We start from the raw sequence: 21,683 nt of genomic DNA, 5'->3' as shown, positions 1-21,683 counted from the left end.
CTGGGAAAATTGGTGAAGAGTTTAAAAATCAGTGTTCCAAGGGGTGTGGCAGGAGCTGGGGGAGGTGGTAAGAAACGGCTCTACTTATCACCTGTGGCGTGTTGAAAACACTTCTAGGGGCGCCTGGGTGGCTCAGTCGGTTGAGCGTCCGACTTCGGCTCAGGTCATGATCTCGTGGTCTGTGAGTTCAAGCCCCGCATCAGGCTTTGTGCTGACAGCTCAGAGCCTGGAGCCTGCTTCGGATTGTGTGTCTCCCTCTCTCTCTCTGCCCCTGCCCTGCTCATGCTCTGTCTTTCTCTGTCTCAGAAATAAATAAAACATTTAAAAAAATTTTCTTAATAAAAAAAAAAAAAGAAAAGAAAACGCTCCTATATGTCAATGGTGTCCAGTGGCCCTTTCTTCTTCTTTCATAGCTGGGAGGAAACTGCTTCCTAGTCAATCTTCTTGGTCTATTAACAATTTATGAGGACATAAACTGCTCAGAACATTAAATTGTGTTTGTATATCATCAAATAATCAGCCACCGTTTTCTATGCACCTTGTGCGTGCAGGGCATTGTGAGAGATGGACGGACATGAAGAGGAATAAGGTAGAGCCTCTTCCCCAAGCAGTTTATAGTTTTGAGTGCCTGAGCAGAGTCTAAGTGTGATCTACAGTCTGACAGTTTGGGAACCTGAACATCTGACTGCCTCAAAATCCAAGATACGGACGAATGATTCACCAGAGTGTTCAACCTGCAGAAGGATCCCTGCTAGCTGTCTGTGGCTAGAAGGATTAATATCTCATAGCACGAGATGCCATATCAGACTCCGTCCTTCTCTTACTGTGCTCTTAGCTTGGGTCTTCTTGTGTTTGCAGTCAAAAGCATCTTAGCTGATACCTTACACCAATTGTGTTCAGATTACAATACCTTAATTATATTTCACTTGTAAAAGGAAGGTATAATATACCATTCCTAATTCATAGCGCAGTTAACTTTCAGTTGATGATTACAGTGAAGGTCATATCCATGATGAAAAGAAGGAATTCTCACATGGCAGATGTTTCTGGTGCCCGTGTCGCTTTCCCCTGGCTCACCTCTGACTGAAGCCACAGCTGTGGTGGACAGTTACATATGAGTTACATCCCATTATGTACTGTCTGCACCTGTTTTTTTTTTTTTTAAACATTTATTCATTTTTGAGAGAGAGAGAGGGAGGGAGAGAGACAGAGAGTGAGTGAGCGTGAGCAGGTGAGGGGCAGAGAGAGAGGGACAGGGGATCCAAAACAGGCTCTGCAGTGACAGCAGTGAGCCCAGCATGGGGCTTGAACTCACAAACCATGCGATCATGACCTGAGCCAAAGTCAGACACTCAACCAACTGAGCCACCCTGCCAGCACCTGTTTTAAGCAAGTTCTGCCCCAACACCTTCTCCCAAATAGGTACTAAGAAGTGTAAAAGATTGAATGCCTAGAGGCAGTCTTCATTTGATGGTGAGAAAGAGCTAGAGGATGTTTCAGCCTGGTCTTTCAAGAAGAGGATTTGGGAAGTGTTCTCTACAATTCTCCAAAGTCCTTGAGGGCCAAAGCTCCATTGCACGCCGCAGAGACGTCCACTGTGCATTTAATCTTGGCTTTTCCTTCTGTCTCTCTTACTCTCTTCGCTCCCTCACTCTCACATCCCAGGATCATCTCCCAAATAAACTACCTGGACCCAAGACCTTGTCCCAGGCTCTGATTTTAGAAGAACTCATACTGAGAAATCTAATACTTAACTTCTTTGCATGTTAGTCAGAATCCTGTCTAATAATGGACTACTCTTTATATGATCCTGACCCAAATAAAGTGTTTATATTCGACAATGACATTCGTTTCTTAAAAATCCAACAGACATCATGCTCTATGGGGATTACACTAAAGCTGGACGCCTACTGTGGCTCTGATGATAGTCCAAAGCCTTGCGTGGTGTCTTATTAACAATGCAGGCTTTCCCCAACTTTAAGCTGGCCCCAATCCTAAACATAGCTTGTAAATTGATTGTTTGCAACTTGAAATGTGTTTTCTAAGCGAAAATATTGCCTTTTCCAATAGGAAGTGTTCCAAATGACAACGCAAAGGCCCAAGGCAGAGAATTATCTACTTGTGTTCTGCTTTGCCAACAGATACGTAAAACAGTGAAGGAGCTGACTTCTGAAGGTTTCTTTTTGCAGAGGTGACTATGCTTCAAGGGGTAGTAAAGAGTGAGAGGGACAGAGTGCCAATGTCAGAGGACTGGTACATAAAAGGTAGCGCTGACTGGAAGCTGCAGTTGGGAAAATATGACTATAAATAGCTGTACGGGGTTAGATTGTATCTCCTAAAATTCCTGTCCACCTGGAACCTCAGAATGTGAGTCTATCTGGAATCAGGGTCTTTGCACATATAATTTGTTAAGTTAAAATGAGGACACAGTGGATTAGGATGGGCCCTAAATCCCATGGCAGGTGTTCTCGTACGAAGGCCTTGGGAAGACACAGAGATGCACACACAGGGAAGAAGCCCACGGCGACCACTAAGGCAGAGACTGGAGTGAGGCAGCTACAAGCCAAGGAATGTCACAGATTGCCAGGAGCCACCCGACACTGGAAGAAGCAGGAAGGATCCTCCCTTAGAGCCTTCAGAGGGCCCCAGCCAACATCTTGATTTCAGACTTCCAGCCTCTTGAACTGCAAGATGATACATTTCCATTTTCTTAAAATTTTGGTAATTTTTCTGGAAGCTGTAAGAAACTAATATAATAACTAAGAAACACTGGGAGCTGGGTCTTGGATCAAAAAACATGATTAATTTATTTTCAAATATCAGTTTTCTCTTCCATTCTGAGTGTGGGGGATGGGGTTGTATCTACTTCCTGTTCCTATAGCTGCCAAGTAGCTGGAACTGAAAAGAATCTCTCATTTTACTTGCAAATGTGCGTGAAAGGTGGTGCGGTATGATGTAAAATAGTGTAATATATAATGCATATCATATACATCATATGTGTATATATATATGTGTGTATATATATATATATATATATATATATATATCATGTCATGTTTAAAGTCAGGATTAAATCCATCTAAGAATGCTTCTAGTAATGGGAATGATGCACATTTATTGATTGCTTACTGTGTGACAGGAACTGTATAATTCATTAATCTTCACAATAACCTTATTGTAGGGTTGGTGCTTTTATAGTCCCATTTGCCAGACAAGGAAACCGAGCCTTGCCTCAAAGCCACATGGCTGCTAAGTGGCCATAGCCAGGCTTCGACCCAGCAGCTAATTCTAGAGCCCAGACTTCTCACATCTCTGCTATATGCTTCGTGAACACAGAGATACCACACGGAATGACTCGTTTAAGCAAATAAAATGTCTCAGCTACTCGCTTTACTTCTGACCCTTCTGTTCACTGTTGCCTGGAGTCTGTCTCAACTGACTCTGCTGGACAACTTGCTCTTGATTAGAATCTTAGAACATCCAAAATCTGTCCTGCTTGGGAAGTCAGCGATTCAAGATTTCATTACCTAAAACAGATCTGTATACACAGGTGACTCTTGAGACCCCTGGATGTACTCTGCCATGAAATGGGCTTCCCTGAGGTGTATGGGCTCAGTGACACGTCAAATCATTTTTACCTTTAAGGCGCAGAGGTTAGTATTTGTAAAGTAAACTTGCCAAGGGCACCTTGTTAGTTCTCCCAACTTTTAAAAACCTTTCACTGTTTCCCTTGAAACTATAAGATAAAATTCAAGCTCCTTAGTATGTTCTCCATCAGAGGTTGGCAGACTTTTCCTCTAAAGGGCCAGATGGTAAATATTTTAAGTTGGCTCTGTGGTCTGTCTCCACTACTCAACCTTGTGGTAGTAATGAATGAGAAAGCAAGCCGAAACGATATGTAAAAGAATGGCCGTGGCTGTGTTCCAATAAAACTTTATCTACAAAAACAGTATAGGAGCCAGATTTGACCATAGCCAGATAGGCTAAGGTTTGCCTATGTTACCGTCATTCCAAAGCTGAGTGTTGCACGGCCTGAATTATGTGCTTCATTCCAGTCACGCTGAAGTGCTTGTGCTTTTCAAACTCACATGCCCTTTTATTCCTCTGCATCTCTGCATAAGCTATTCTGTTCATTTGCATGCCTTTCTCTGTTTCTTCTCACGTGGGCAGTCAAGTCAGCAACCTTCCCGGGATAGCAGACCATTCTGTATGAGTGGCAACATTTATGCCATTGTATTGTAATTATTCATTAATTAACATAAAATTATCCTTAGTTGTGATCACAAATGATGACTCCTGGGACCTCAAGGAACATACTTGCTTACTGAATACTTCTGGCTAGTGCACCTTCTGTTTCTGTTATTTTATATTACGTCGGTCAAAGGCTGGTGGAATATGTTTGTTTCCTCTTGCCTATTATCTTTGACCGCTAGGTAGCTCAGAACTAAAGGAAAAGCTTAATATTAGCAATCAAGAAGACTTTACAGCATGCATATATGTTCCCCTGTACTTCACCCTAGTCTGTCTCTTTAACTTATATTTTCTATAATTTTGCATTTTGCTATTTTATTGTAGGCTTTTTTTTTAAAGCTACATCAAATCTTTGTATAATGAGGGGTACCTGGATGGCTCAGTCAGTTAAGCACTTGACTCGATGTCAGCTCAGATCTTGATCTCGGGGTCGTGAGTTCAAGTTCCACATTGGGCTCTGTGCTGGACATGAAGACTACTTAAAAAAAAAAAAGACTTTGTATAATGGAAGTTGGATTTATTCCTTCACATATATTCACATATATTCATCCACAAATAAATCACTAGTTTTACTCCCTTTGATCACTCTTTGTACTTTCTCAAAGAGTAGAAACAACTGTGTATTTTTGCTTAGAACACAGTGTTGTACCTCATGTATTTGACACCCAGAGTGGGTCATTTCGTAACGCTCCTTCCCCCAAAATTATTTTTAGGGAAAATCATGAAATGAAATAAGTAACAACACTGTTTGTGTGAAATTTTTCTTTTCATAAACTTTGTATCACAAGCACGGAAGAAAGAATGCCATCGGAAGTGAGGTACAATTACTGGGAGTCACTAGGAACTTACTTTCAAAACACACAGTGTATGAACTGCATCTGGTATGTCAGGGGCAACTGCATCACTGTGAGTTCTACAAATTAACTTCTACGCACAATGTTATTTAAAGGATAAATAACAAAATGTGTTAACTGAGGCTTCCTGTCTATGATTAAACTCAACAGTAATAGCGGCACTCTTCTAGAATTTAGACCAATAAAATACTTCTTTGAGGAAATGGATTTATCTCTCAAATTGTGGAGAGTTATCTGACACATGGTGATAATAAGAAGTAACCCACCCTTTAGAAGTCTTACTTTTAACTTCTCCACAAAATATGTGTACTTCCTGCAATCCATCCATACTCGAGAACACCGTTATTAGAAGCCCAGCTGGAGGACTGACACTTCAGATTTGGAAGTTTCATGTTGAAAGTACAGCGAAACGGTATCCACACTGCTTTGCTGGGGTGCATTTTTCTTTGAGTTTTGCTAAATAAATTCCTACTCATGCAATGGCTGATCATCTCCACGTGTCCTATCTCCAAATCTGGGGTCTTCCAATAAGCTTAGATATTACTTTATTTAAGAATACAGGATAGAATACAAATAACATACAAAATATATGTTAATCAATTGTTTATGTTATCGGTAAGGTTTCCGGTCAACAGGCTATTACTAATTAAGTCTTTGGGGAGGCAAAATTACACGTGGATTTTTTGCTGCGCAGGGGGTTGACACCCCTAACCCCTTGTTGCTCAAGGGCACGCTGTACAAAGGTCCTATGCCATAATTAACATTTAAGAACTGCATAGCCCTCCCTCTAGCTCACTAATGTGAACACCTGTAGAATACTACAAATGTGGAGGGGGTGCAGATTCCGTTCAAAGGAATTCAATCTGTTTTCCAAGGATCTATTATGATTAGGCTACATGTGTCAGTGTATCTACCCGAGGACAGATTTTAGTTGTTGCTGAATTATTTTGCTTTTGCTCTATTAAAAAAAAAAAAATCGGAATCTTGCTCTCCTGGTTATCATTTGCTTCTTTCCTTCTCCTATAATTGAGAAATGAACAACACTCCAGATAACCAAGTGCCCAGTAGCGTCATTCCATTTAATTGAACCAGATAGTGGAAACGACTGCAGTCATTCTATACAGCTTTTGCATGTTAGGAAGCCATTTTGAAACATGCCTGCACAAATCCTGTCGATTATCCCCATTCTGTGAAAATTGCAACTTCACGAGATTCTCATACTTTCAAGCTGTAATGGATATTGTAGAAGATCCCAAACTCTTTACATTTCCAGAGGGATATTTGAAATTGAGCTGTAACAAACATCTCTCATTAGTGTTAGGGGTACCCGTACCCCGACCCCCTGAGCATTACCTATTGTCCTCTCTCCAGCAGATAACGAGATGTGGCATGTACAATATGGGCTTCCTTTCCTCCTGGCAGATCCTGAATGAAGCCAAGGGAAACAGTTACAAAACAGAAAATTGACTATGATGGAACACTCTTTGGTGCTACATCTGATATGATTAACAATTTATTTTGGCAACACCCGGGATGGGTTTCATATGGTTTTCCTGAATTCAGCAGGACTCCTGCCAGCAGAATCAGGAACACTGAGAAGTAATCCAGGCTGAGGGAGGGAAAAAAAATATGCCATCTTGTAAAGCGTTTCATAGTGTTGACTCTGTGATCTGGAAACCAGCCATTGCTCAATCCCTCTATTTCCAACTGCTCTTCAACTCTTTCTTGCCTTCCTAGACTTGAGTTGATGGATGATTTTATAATTAGCAGGGTAGATAGCCTAGAGGAGAATGCACTGTAAGAAGGCAGATGAAACATGTGGCAGCCAAATATTTTGCAACATATAAGTATTCTTAAAATATGGATGTTTCAGCCGAGTCATCATCTTTAAGAAGCACAATTATGTGATACTGTGGATTTCAGAGTTAACTCTTCTTAGAGAAATTTGCTTTCAGGCTGAAAGAATGGTTGCTCTGTTGTAGAGGAATGCTTCTTTTCCAGAGTTGTTATTTTTGTCCATAAGGAGGGACTTCCACTGGCATAACATTCTTGGGTTTTCTCTGCTCCCTATTCCTTATTCTTCCTCAGGATGAGTTTGAAAGGAGGGACCGGAAATTCATTCCTGAACTCCTTCTTTGGGGAGAAAGCCCAACTGCAGAGAGCATAAGTCACCATTGCTCTCAGACAAGCTGTAAGCCTGCAGGGGAAGAAGCTCATATACTTGTACGTGTAAGGCATGCTCTTAAATATTAGAAAGTATTAGGAAGTCCACTTATTTTTAGTTTTTAGCTACATTCTTAATATTAGTATCGTCAATAATAAAGGTGATGTTTTGGTTCTCTACCTGCCCTAACCTTCTGTTTTATCTCTCAGTTGGTTCCAAATAAGGGCAAGACAAAGTGGTGTTGATTAGTGGTTCCCTACAAACACCAACAGATACTTAGCTGGTAGTAGGTTTTATTTGATAGAAAATATGTTTTCCCATATTTTTCTACTTACTTTTCCAGATTTATCAGTAGATTAATATTGCCTTCACTCTCCACTAAATTAAAAGAAATAGCTTGGTATTCAGTTTTAGACTTGCATAGCAAACAGACCCTCAGAATCAGTAAGGCAGTAGTGAAAAATCATTTGGCTTTTACATTTTTCTATAGCCTTGGCACGTCCTCTTATTCATTCAGAGCTCCAGGATTAATCCACATTTCCCTTTACTCTTCCTGTGACTTAGATCTCCGGGTCATTTTGGAGGATATAAAATCCTGTATCTCTAGACAGTAGTTGGATGGACTTGAAATTGGCAGTGAGACTCTGTGCTTTGATTGTGAATTGAGAGGTCAGCCAAGGAGGGCATGGCCACAGTTAAATAAAATATTAAAACTAGAGAGGAGGAGAAGGAAGCCAAGAAGGAAAGGATAGCTCCCAACCTTGATGTGCAGTTAAGAAATGTGCAAGTCAGAGGCGCCTGTGTGGCTCAGTTGGTTAAGCCTCTGACTTTGGCTCAGGTCATGATCTCATGGTTCATGAGTTTGAGCCCTGCATCAGGCTCTGTGCTGACAGCTGGGAGCCTGGAGCCTGCTTCAGATTCTGTGTCTTCCTCTCTCTCTCTGCCCCTCCCTCGCTCATGCTCTGTCTCTTTTTCTCTAAAGAAATAAATAAAAACTAAAAAAAAAAAAAAAAAAAAAAAAAGAAGTGTGCAAATCAGTGTTTGAGGTGATAATATATTTGAGATTTTCCAGTATCTATGGATACCAATAAATGAGAATATCTGTCCATTATCGTAGCATCTAACCAACCAGTCAACATACAATTTTTTTTCAAAGCTCTTTCGTCCACATTATCTCATTTGCTCCTTGCCCTGTGATGTTGATTTTTAAGAACTTGGCAAACTGAGGCTCAGAGGGATAGAGTAACTTGCTCAAACTTGTCTAGCTATGAAATGTTAGAATCAGATTCAAATTTATGTTTTCTGAATCCATGCCCAGTGATCTTTTTACTCTGCTACCACTGCCTGGTCTGCTTGAGGATACCTCGAAATTTTGATATGCTTAAAAGAAGTTGGAAAAACAACTGGGCTTGAAATAATTATATTTTCTTATTGCATGTGTCATGGATGACACAATGGATTGCACTCCATGATTTGAAAGGTGGCTAATATTCCTTTGGTTCTATGATGCATAATGGTAAAGAAAAATGATACGGACTGATATTGGAGTCCTGGTGATGTAGTATCATTCCAAAGACAGCAGGGCCTACTTAATGAATCTTTGTCTTTCAAATTTGAAAATTACACTGTGCAGGATATATCTTTTTGGGTATAGGTAGCTAAAATCTAATGTCAGTCAAGTTCCATTTTTATGTACATTTAATGGGAGATGAGGACATCTGATCCCGGTGAATGGAACCTTAGTGCTCTAGGGTACCAAGAGGATTTTCCAGAGCACTCATTTGCTTAAATGAAGAGTTGTTCGTTTGACCTCTCATGTGATTAAGAATATCTGGGGTGAGGCTGGAAACATCTGTGTGGAGGCCTGGAAAACAACGTATAACAGACAGGTATCAGACTGTCAGTGGGTATTCATAGCTAACAGCTAACTTTACATCTGTCCTTTGTCCCTCACTCCCTAGATGCCTGAGGCTCTCAGCTCTGCTTATCCTCTGTCATCTTTTCCAAACAATCCAAGCTCTTCCTGCTCTCCATGGCCCTGACCGTCTAAATGTACCCTAATGCCTCTAAATCTCAAGCACCAGCACCATTTCCACATGGAGTGTGAGGTCAAGAGCTTCCATTGGGAGGATAATAATGCTTGAAATGCATGTAACTCTTGATGCATTATAAAGTCCTTTGATGTATAAGATTTTATTTGTTCACAATTACTCCATGAAATAGGCAAGAAAGATATTGTTCCCATTTTATAGATAAAAACTTTGACATTCACAGACGTTAACAAGTGGCCAAACCACCACCAATGGCTCTTAAATACCCATGGGAATAACTCCATACTGCTGATAAAATAAATTCCCTTCATTGTAAAGCAATTTTTTTAAAAAAACTCATAAAATTATATTGTCTATTGAAGCTAACACTGTATCCAAATGCAATAAAGCCACTATATAAATGTTTTGCTTAAAAGGACAGCACCCTAATTAAGAAGATTGTTAAAAGGATGGAGCATATGAATACATCTATTACACAGGATTTACTAGAACTCACTGTACCCACAGGAATAAAGTGGGACCAGCTGTTTCCCAGAACATGGAAACAGCCATATGAAGTACAAACTGGATTTTTTAGTGATTCTTGTTAAAAATTGAAGGTGCCTGCACATTACCTTAATCCCTTCTTACACTGTGTATCAGTCAACCAATGGTTTCATAGCACCTCACCTTCCTTGTCCCAGGCTCTGTACGTGTGGGCAGGCTGTCATTGAATATCTATTTCACACCTGCATTTGTGGGGGCAAAGACTCTCCACCATCGGTTCTGTCCTCTTCTACAATTGGCATTTTGTTTGAAAAGCATCTCTGCTTTTCATATCTATGAGTCCACATGACTCAATACCCAAAGTCCACTGCTACTTCCCATTCCTTGGGGGCAGGGGATCTTAGAGTCCACAAAGTGCTCTTTTTTCGTCGTTGTATGTTCCGCCTTTGGTGCCTTCAATTGTGGCTGACATGCAGCTAATCGCCAACAGTCGTGGGCTCTTGCACATCTGCTTTACTAGAAAAGTATTTGTCAACACGATGCACCAGCAAGGCTTCTACCTACCTGGAAAGATTTCATGACTTACTTCTCCTTGGTGTTGGATAGTTCTGTCCTGGCACCAAGCGTCATAGTTGCAAAGGTTATGACGTAGTACAATCCAGACAACAAGGCAAGACTCTAAGCCCATCTGCTCCAACAAGAAACTTCCAATTGGCCCATTGTCACTGGTTTCCCTGGAGGAGTCATCGAGCACTTAGGGATTTGGTTCAGTGTTACTCTCTGTGCTGCTCTCCAGGTAAAGAACATTTTTCTCCAGTTGTGTCATGTGTATGGGTGTGGAAAGCTGAGTCAGTGACTCTGGCTTCACTCTTGGGGTGCTGTATCAGGTTTTGCACAGGAAGAAGAAAGTCATTGTAAGCATTTCAAACAGAAAGAGTTTGGTTTAATACTTAATTGGAAATTAAGTGCTTACAAAATCTTTGGAAGGAGTGGAGGAGTAGAAATCAGGGGACCTTTTGGTTTTAAGACCAACCGCTGTGGCTACAAGGCAGAAGTCTGGAAACTGCCGCTGCTACCGCCATCTTTGTTTCTGCCACTGGTGACCTGGCAGCGGGCGTGGAGTATGGCCTCCTCTATTTATTTCTCTTGGTGCTTGCTTGTCTGCCGTCCTGGTTGTAGGAAAACAGTCTCCATCTCTCTTCTGCCTTCCAGATGTCGTCAAAGTGCATTTCACAAGTAGAACTTAATCTCACCCAGAACCCCAGATGCCATTCAGACCCCAGGAGGTCACCTCACATAAGTGAAGGTAGGAATAGATGCCTCATGTCAGCAGGTAATAACCAGCATGGTGCTCTGGTTGCTGTTTAGTGACTTTTTGCAGGGGAGTCTAAGGTAAGACTCCTTCACAAATAGTGGTTTCAACTAGACTCCACTGTCTCAAATCCTAGCTAAATCTCAGAGTTCCTGAGGAAAGCTCCAAAAGTGATATGCCTCAACATTTTGAAGCTACCCAGGCTCTCCTCTGGCTCGTGGATAGTTTGCCAATTCCTGAGGGTTTGTCTGTTCTCTGCAACCTTCCATATGGTGCAGGCAAAAATAAAACAGGATTTGGAATCATAAGACTAGGGGTTGAGTTTGACCTCCACCACTTTTTAACAGTTCTTTTGATATTTCAGAGTTTCATTTTTCTCACTCAAACTATGAAGAAAATGAACAGGTTATTATTTGATGTGAGGGCAGGAAGAGATTTGCAAACTGTAAAGTTCGTTGTGGAGACTGGGAGTAATGGAGGTTGACAGGTTTCTGCTCCATCGCTAGCCCAGGAGTGGCTGTCAATCTGAGGATCACCTTACCCAGGGACATATCCCTCCTTGGTGCAGGCTGTGTCTGAAGATGGGGCAATGAAAGAGGCGGGGAAAAACAAAAACAAAACGAAACAAAACAAAAAAACCAACTCAGTCCCTTTGGCTCAATTCAGGGCAACCCTAAAGGACTCCCTAGCTCTGTAGCTCCCTTGGGATCAGATGAGGATTCTACTGTAACAACACAGTTCAGGCTCTTCCACTACCCTAGACTACATCCCTCGCCCTTCACAGATGTTGATTCTGAGGCCACTCCACCCAAAAATCTCCTGCACACAAATCTCTGTCGGTTTCCTGGGAAACCCAAACATAAACACTGGCTTAGCAAAAAAAAGTGTTTATTAAAGAATATGAAGTAGCTCATAGAATCTCCAGGATGGCCAGCAAGCCAGGCATGGAGAATGTGCTCTAAGAAAGAATGTTCCATGACTCTGTAGACAGCTCCAGTGGAAATGCTTCTACGCCTCCCTGTGCAAAGACTCTATAGTTTGCATCACTGACACTGCTAGGACACCGGACACACCATTGGGACTTCTGTTTCTCCTGATTCTGGAGTGAATGTGGCTGCAACTACCTTCTCCAGAATGGATTGGGTTCAGGATCTGTCACTTGCCTCTCCAGCTTCCTGGTCAAAGTCGGGGATGAGCATATCTGATTGGCAAAAACCACATCACCTGCCTACACTTTGGGAAATCTCTAGAAGAAGAGTGGACTCATGAAGTGGGAATTCTTCCGATGTAGGAAGGAGAGTCAAAGATGATGGACTCCAAAAAGGAATGGCAAACGCCCATGGAAGCATCATTGTGATGTTAGTTGTAGAAATATGTGGTGAGGGGTCCTGGCAAACAGGGAAATTGTACTTAATCAGAAGCTTTGGTGAGGTCATCATTTTAACCCATAATCAATTTACAGGATCAGCAGAGAAGCTATTTGGGTTGGAGGGACTTTATTGCCTTTGGAAAAATAAAGTAACCTGAAAGTAGAGGCCAAAAAAGGGTACACAATAAATAATAATAATAATAATAATAATAATAATAATAAAAGAATCCTAAATACTTGATTTCCCTAGGGTTCAGACCCAGCCCTTTCTTTTCTGTACAAACAAACACTGTTCTTGGTTCATCTCAATCCCATGGCTTAAGTACCATCTTTGTGATGATGAATCCAACATTTATAGCACAAATCTTGAGTTCTCCACTGAGCTTCAAATTCATATACCCAATCTTTTCTACTTTGATACCTAAAAGGCATTGATAAAACTAAAATATAAGTCTTGATCCTGCCCCAAATCTACCTCCCTCCCACTCTTCCATCTCAGTGAAACTCCTTGCTTCCATTTCCCCATTTTTTTTTTAATATTTATTTATTTTTGAGAGAGAGAGAGAGAGAAACAGTGAAAGCAGGAGAGGAGCAGAGAGAGAAGGAGACACAGAATCTGAAGCAGGCTCCAGGTTCTGAGCTGTGAGCACAGAGCCGGACGCAGGGCTCGAACTCACAAACCAGGAGATCATGACATGACCTGAAGTTGGGCACTTAACCGACTGAGCCACCCAGGTGCCCCTAACTCATTCTTTACCAAGATGGTCATGTAACTCACCTTTTACACTAAGTGGATTGGGAATAAAATCTAAATGCCCTGCCAGATATGACAACTCACCAATTCCAGCACTGACATGGACCCTCCCTCTGATCTCATTTTGATGGTTCTCTCTTTGTTGCTGATTATACTCTTCCTATCACACCAACTCCTTTTGCCTTTGGGGCCTTTATGTTTATTATTCCCAAGCTCAGAAGTTTCTCTGTCTCCAGGTTTTGCATAGCTGCATCCTTTCCTTCAAGCCACAACTCAAATGTCACTTTCTCAAGACTGTGCTTATCTAAAATAGCCATGTCCCTCCGAGTCACTTTCTGTCAGATCACTTTGCCGTATTTTCTTCATAGCATTTACTATCATCTGAAATTATGATTATTGATTCATTGTCTTTCTCTTTTGTGGAAATACAAACTTATTGAAAACTCCAACCCAAGAGTCTAGAACAGTACCTGGCATATAGTAAGCATCCCAGAAATATTTCTTGACTGCACTAACCTTACTTATCAATCTGTCTTGTTTACAAAAGTCTATGGCAGGGATTTTTAGCCTGGGTCCATGTCTCCCCAACAGGTCTCTGAAGAAAATTCGGGGGGTTTGTGAACTTTGGTGGAAAAAGTTTACATGTTTGTTTTCACTAACTCCTAACTGAACCCAGGGCATAGTAGCATTGGCGGCACCTGTGACCTTATCACAAATATAAATCAGAGATATTTTCATATCACATTACATTGTATTAGATATCTCAAATGATTGCTAATGCTCATGACTGCTTCAAAATTATGATTATACTCACTGCTAGATTGATATGTAATGCATTAATAAAATAAGTGCATAGAGCATTGTATTGCCAATTTTTAAATTACACAATTAAAATTTTTTTAATCAAATTAAATAGCAGTATAAATATTCAATTGATTAGTTTTTCTTATAATCCTATACATTTTATACATCTGTCCAAGAAGGAGTCCATGGGCTTCCCCAGGGTCCTAAAGGGGTTCGGGACACATAAAAGTCAAGGGATAGTGCTGTACTGTCCAATATGGTAGTTACCTGCCGCATGTGGCTGTTTAAGTTTAATTTTAAGTGAACTAAAATTAAATTAAATATTCAGATCCTCAGTAGCCCTAACCACATTTCAAGTGCTCGATAGCCTTGAGCCACATGCTTGCTGCCGGTGGCCACCATAGCGGACCGTACAGAACGCGACCATCATTGCAGAAAGTTCTGTCGGGTAGCACTGGTCTAGAGCTTACTGCTTACTTCCTGATCATCTGTGCACTGCCACATGCACCTTCAGCCCACCCCCAATATTATGGGCACCATTTTCAAACAGTGACACTGGGGTTGGCTTGATGCTTGCTGTTTTCCTGTTTATATTTAAGCCTTTCCTCCATCACCAGTCTCTGCCCTCCCTCACGGTTCAGAGCGATGAGCTAGCCAGGGCTGTGTGCAGTGGTCCCCCCCTTATTCACGGGGGACACCTTCCAAGACCCCCAGCGGATGCCTGAAACTCCTGATAGCACCAAACCCTAAATATACTGTATGTTTTCCTATGCATACATACCCGTGGTAAAGTTTAATGCATAAATTAGGCGCAGTAAGAGATTAACTACGAAAACCAATAATAAAAGAGAGCAATGATAACAATATGCTGCAATTAAAGTTGTGTGAACGTGGTTTCTTTCCCTAAATACCTCACTGTGCTGCGCTCACCCTCCTTGTGAGGATGTGAGATAAAATGCCTACCTGATGAGATGAAGCGAAGTGAATGGTGTAGCATTAGCTACTCTTGACCTCCCGATAGCACCTCCTCAGAAAATGATCGTCTGCTTCCGGACTGAAACCTTGGAAAGCAAACCTGTGGATCAGAGGGGATGACAGTCTCTCCTTTGTGTCATTCTCAGGCTCCTGCCTTGATCCTGAGCAGACGATATAGCTAAGAATAATTAAAGACAGCAGGAACTGCTCAGAATGGGGGTGACTGGAGACATAAGGCACTGTCTACCTGTCCCCTGACCGCAGAGGGGATAGTGGCCATGCTGGGACAGGGTTGCTCCCCACCCCACCCCTGCCGCCCAACTGGGGCCTGAGAGGAAGTCTCAGCTAGAGTGCCAGGGAGGGCTGCAGGGGGCTGAGGCAGCAGGGAGGACCTTGAGTCCATCCAAGCCAGGAGACCACAGGCTACAAGGGCCCCAGCCACACACTTGAGCAGTGAACTTCCTCTGAGCAGTCTGGGCTAATAGACCAAGCACCCCTCCAGATGCCAACTAGCTTGTAGCTCTGGACTAGCACAACTCTAGCAGCCTCCCTCTCCCCCAGTGGCCCAAAGTCTTTGAGCTTCCCGCCCAGATACCATCTTGAAGAGAAACAGTGAGAGTGATGTAAATTGGAAAAACTGACTCACTCAAAAGAGATTGCTTACTGGAATAGCCTGAGTCTAACAGATTGGACTAAAATTCGGTTCTACCCACACCCCTCATTAGTCAGTGGTGTGGGGATCAGGGGACACTTAAGGACAATTCGGTCAGTTACTGAAAGTTAAGAAGCTATGTTTTCTTTGCACATCTGAGGCTGGTGTGAGCGTCTGAGATTGAACTCGACCCGTCCCGAATCACAGAGGTCCCTGCTTGGGCAAACTTGGACCTAAGACATCTTCTGGCCGTGAGTGACTAAGGACCCCGGGAGACCTCTTCAGCTAAGGTGATGAGGAGTCATTTACTGGAGCAGTGACTGATTCCAACGTCACTGCACCTTTTCCATCTCCCTGTGCCCCCACAGCAAGATTGCCCAGTGGCCCCTGGTCCTCCAGGCCTCCCAGCTTCTCACCAACCGTACAATACACACATTTCAGGGACCCTACCTCTGTGTGCTGCTGAACACCCATAGGGAGAGCATCCTACTTCTCCAAAACAGGAAGCAAAGTGCTTTGTCTGCAGGTGCTGGAGGAGGCCAGTATAGACAGACAACCATCCGGGTCCCCCTTTTCCTTCTAGCAGTGGTATGTGTGTGTGTGTGTGTGTGTGTGTGCAGGATATATAAGAAAGAGGTGATATGGAGAACAGAGCCAGCAGGAAGATATACACATTGCTTGAGGCGAGGTCTGCTGGCTAAGAAAGGACTAGAGAAGTTGAAGTTTTCAGAAGATTCCTTCCCCAAGCAGAATTTCACTGGCTTTGTTTCTAAGTCTAACTAAATAGAGCATAAAAACCAAATTTAATTGGCTAATAGTTTCAATTGTATGGGTGTGCATTTCTCTAAGTTCTGCTTTGTCCTGCGTCAGAGTGTCCCTCCAAAATTCACATTCACCCAGAACCTCAAAATGTGTTGTTTATTTGAAAATAGTGCCTTTGCAGATGTAATTAGTTAAGATGATGTCATACTGGGTTAGTACTCCCTAAACTAATATGACCAGTGTTTTATAATGAGAGGAGCTGACACACAGAACACCACACACACACACACACACACACACCCCACATGTGATGACAGAGGCGGAGAATGGAATGATGTGTCTGCACGCCAAGGAATGCCAAGGATTTCCGGCAACCACCAGAAGCTAGGAAAAGTCAAGGAAGTATTCTCTTACAGGTTTTAGAGGGAACATGGCCCTGCTGACATTTTGCTTTTGGACTTCTGGCTTCCAGAACTGTGAGAGAATACATTTCTGTTGTTTCAAGCTACCCAGCTTGTGGTCCTTTGTTACGGCAGCCCTAGGAAATACAGGGTAGGATCATGGGTGGATCATGCTAATACATGCTTACTTATAAATAACACATGCTTGTGAGCAGGGGTGGGGCAGGGATCAGAATCATGTAACACAGAAGCCCAGCCTAAAAAGGAACACTAGTCTTCATTAACAGTTCCCTCTAACATTTAAGGGGGGGGGGGTCCAATATAAGGTCTGAAGCAACTGTTACTAAAACCTCCTGCCCTGCCCTACGCTCTATCTTCCTCCCCCACCCGATTTCTAGTCCCCCAAACCCTGTTATCCAAGGGCATTCTGTTTCCCTCCTTTGTTCTTTTCTCATCTTACCAACCCGCGAAGAGCTCAATTCCCAAAACGCAGTCCCCGCCAGATCCATGCTCCTGCCCCCAGCCCCCTGGGAACATACTTCTCCTTTCTTATCAGCTAGTCTTTGGCCAATCTGACTGCAAAGTTTTTCCTTTCCCTAGAGAATAGGGCCGGGGCAAGAAGCTAAGCAGTGAAGGAGAGGACCGGCTCTGAGCACTACACACTGAACTGGGCTCTTCCAGCACCACCATCTTCAGTGGGCACCCAATGTTGAACTTTTGATCCCTTTGAAGAAATGATTTGATTAATGAAGCCTTAGAGAAATCCCTCCAGTATTCATTAACTGACTGAAGCTCACACTCTTCCCCAGTCATTTATTATTCTCACCCATGGACTGTCAGGCTCTGTTTCTCTAAATGTAGGTCTAGGAAGGGAGCCAGTCTTAGGAAGACAAGGGGACTAAGAATCAGGGGTTTTAACAGGAATTTTCTTCCCTTCCCTTCCCTTCCCTTCCCCTCCTTCCTGCCCCAGGTTTTGATGCAATCTCAAATGTTAATTCTGAGTAGGGATAAGAAGATACATTAAATGTACAATGTTTTCCTAAGAAAATGTTGCATTACAGCTGCTTTACAATTAAGGCAATAATTTTTTTTTAATTTTTTTTAACATTTATTTATTTTTGAGAGACAGAGCAAGACAGAGCATGAGCGGGGGAAAGGGCAAAGAGAGGGGCGAGGACACAGAATCTGATGAAGGCTCCAGGCTCTGAGCTGTCAGCACAGAGCCTGATGCAGGGCTCAAACCCGTGGACCATGAGATCATGACCTGAGCCAAAATCGGATGCTTTACTGACTGAGCCACTCAAGCACGCCACAATTAAGGCAATAATTAATGGGAGTAAAAAGAAGGTATGAAACATAGAATATAAACTCCCTTTGGAGTTTAAAAAGGAAGATAAAAATATGGACATAGAGAACTCCTTTCATGCTCATTTTTTAATTTTTTTAAAATGTTTATTTAGTTTTGAGAGAGAGAGAGAGCGAGAGAGAGAGAGAGACAGAGCATGAGCAGGGGAGGGTCAGAGAGAGAGGGAGACACAGAATCTGAAGCAAGCTCCAGGCTCTGAGCTGTCAGCACAGAGCCTGATGTGGGGCTCGAACTCACGAACTGTGAGATCATGACCTGAGCTGAAGTCAGATGCTTAACTGACTGAGCCACCCAGGCACCCCTCGTGCTCATTTTTAATAACGTAATTCATATTACTCTTTCAAAGAATCTACTTAACAGCCTACTTCTTTTGTATTTGGAATATTTTTTTTTAAGTGTTGTGGAGACTCATGGCTAGGTCTTGGGGGAGACATAGTAATTAGAGACATAAGAATAGCTAGCATAATTTCACATGGAAAATGTCTCAACTGTGGTCGCCATGACATGGGTTTGGGAATAAGCCACCTCATTCCACAAGACAAAATTGAAAGAAAATAACTTAGTCATAGGGATGTAGAACTGAATTCCCAGGAAAACATAAAACATATGTTCCAGGGTGCACCTTTGAAGACGCCACATTTATCTCAGGCCAACTAATGTTTACAGAATGCTGTGTTATTCACCTCCAGTTGAAACAAGAGGAATATTTTTAGGTCAATGAGTTTCATATTTTACATTTTCCTGAGTCTTTGGCTCCCTTGATTACTCATGTGAAAAGCAGTGTAAGGGGAGAGATTTCAGAGTTGTTTACTATAGCAAACATACTCTAAGGTGGCCCCCATGATCCCTGGCTCCTGGTGTTCATGCCCTTGTATAATCTCCTCCCCTTGAAGGAGGAACTTCAAGGTTTTCAAGGAAGAGGTAGTTAAGACCTGTGAGTTGCTTCTTACTGATAGAATATGGCAAAAAATGGTGGGATGCCACTCTAAAAATGATGTTATATAGTATGGTTGATGGAACGTCACTCCCATGACTACATGACATTATGAAAGACCATCTTGCTAGCAGATACAATCTAGGGTTTTGCTCTCCTTGCTGGCTTTGAAGAATCAAGCTCCTGTGAGTCTGACAGCTGCAAGAAAAGAAATAATACCAACAACTGGAATGAGCATGGAAGTACATCTTTTCTTAGCGGAGCCTCCAGATAAGAAGCCAGCCCTGGCTGACATCTTGATTGCAGATTTTTGGAAGACCCCGCTAAGCTGTGCCCAGACTCATGGCCTACATAGACCGTGAGATCATAAATATGTGTTGTTTGAATTCACCAAGTTCATAGTAATTTGTTATGCAACAATGAAAAATGAATACACTCCCACGAGAAGAAAAAAGTGAATACGCTTCCCTTTGATAGCTTATTTTTTCTGGCTAAGTATTCTTGCACTGTGTTTACCTCTTTAAGAGTTTGAAAACTGTTGGGTTTTGGCTGCTTTCATCAATATATATTATGTCCATGTAGACAAGGATATTCTTTTTCTTTATGGTAGAACTGACCTAGGTCACAGCATCAAAGATTCTTGTGTAAACAAGGTATTTTCAACTTTGCACATATATCAAGCCATTTGTAATTTTTAGCAGCAAGTGATTCTCAAAGACCTTCTTAGACTTGAGCTTGTCATGAAAAATTTGCTCAGAAGTCCAACCTGGGGGCACGTGGTTGGCTCAGTTGGTAGAACATGTGACTCTTGGTCTCAAGGTTGCGAGTTCAAGCTCCATGTTGAGCACAGAGATTACTTTAAAAAAGGAAACAAACAAATTAATGAATTTAATTTAATTTGATTTAAAAAATCCAGTCTGACTGCTGGCTGACTATAAATTTATTGAAACTTTCTGGAAGCTATGGTTGAATATGTATTTAAGCTGTAAATATATGCATAGTACTTGAGCTAGAAATTTCCTTTTTATTTTATGTATTATTATATATATATATGTATATGTATTTGTTTTTGAGAGAGACACCACATGAATGAGAAAGAGGGGCAAAGGGGGAAAAAGAGAGAGAGAGAGAGAGAGAGAGAGAGAGAGAGAGAGAGAGAATCTTAAGCAGGCTCCATGCTCAGCACAGAGACCAATGGGAGGCTCCATCCCATGACCCTGGGCATCCCATGACCCTGAGCTGAAATCAAGAGTCACATGCTCAACTGACTGAGCCACCCAGGTGCCCCTAGAAATTTCCTTTTTAGAAAGTTATCTCAAATCAGACAAATGTTCAAAGATGTATCTACAAGGATGTTCATTACAGCATTATTTATAATAGTGACAAATTGAAAACAACCTAAATGATCAAATAGGTGGTAGGTTAGTTAATGGAATACTATGTAGCCATTTAAAATTTCACTGTTGATACATAATTTTTGTTCATGGGACACTAAGCAAAAATTCAAAAGAATGTACAGGAGAATTTGTAATGTGCTCCCATTTGTGTGTGGATGTATGTGTGTGTGTGTAAAGTAGGCATACATATTGAGACTAAAACTAGATATACATCAACATGTTAACAGTGATTAGATCTTGGCAGTGAAATCATAGATATTCTTTTCTTTATTAATCTCCTAACTGTATTTTCTAATGTTCCTACAACGTTCACACATAATATAAGTAACTTTTAAAAATTTGTTTGTGGCTTTTTGGTTTATTTTTTGTTTTGTAAATGATAATTTCTGACCTCTAGTGGGCTGGGTCTTGCTTATGGTCCAGAGACCCAGACCTTGCCACTGGACATTGAGAACATGGTCCCTACAGACTAGGTCTGCATCAGTCCCCCAGAGAGTGTGTCACATGCATTTGTATCTATTTGATACTAATTGTCACCTAGTATCTGCCCAAACTCACTCAGCTGACTCATACTTCAACAATACTACTTGAAAAAGAAATGTTTTTCCATAGCGGTGTGTCAATATCAGTTACCCAAATTCTGTACAACAGACCCAAACTTCATCACCCATAACTAATTCTGTGCAGAATGTTGGTGGTAGAGATTGCTTTGCAAGACTTTGAATGTTCACTTAGTAGAAGGCTGTGAAATACAATTATTTGTCCCACAAACACTTATTAGATTATCACTGTCATCTGCAAAACCATTTGCAAAAAAGCACATTATGTAGCTTCATTGTTTGCATAGAAAGAAAATAAAATTATGCTTAAAAAAAGAAAATAAAATTATGCTGCATTCAATGGATTTTCGTTTTTGCTTTTATTGTCTTCTTCTAGATTCTTCCTAGATGCGCTTTAAGAGTAAAAAGGGATGCAGGGAGTATGGGAGAGAAGGGTTAGGATTATATCAAGAAAGAAGGGTGGAGTAAAAGAGCCTGGGAGTGTGTAATTATCGAGTGCTGGTTGCTGAACCAGGTGCTGAGATGCACTTCCCATTAATGCAGGGGGCACAGGAGGCTTAGAGAGGACCAGACAATACTGAGAAGGATTAG

This window comes from Acinonyx jubatus, chromosome B1 (assembly GCF_027475565.1).
Source record: "Acinonyx jubatus isolate Ajub_Pintada_27869175 chromosome B1, VMU_Ajub_asm_v1.0, whole genome shotgun sequence".
NCBI classification, from domain to species: domain Eukaryota; kingdom Metazoa; phylum Chordata; class Mammalia; order Carnivora; family Felidae; genus Acinonyx; species Acinonyx jubatus.
This window is presented reverse-complemented; position numbering follows the sequence as displayed.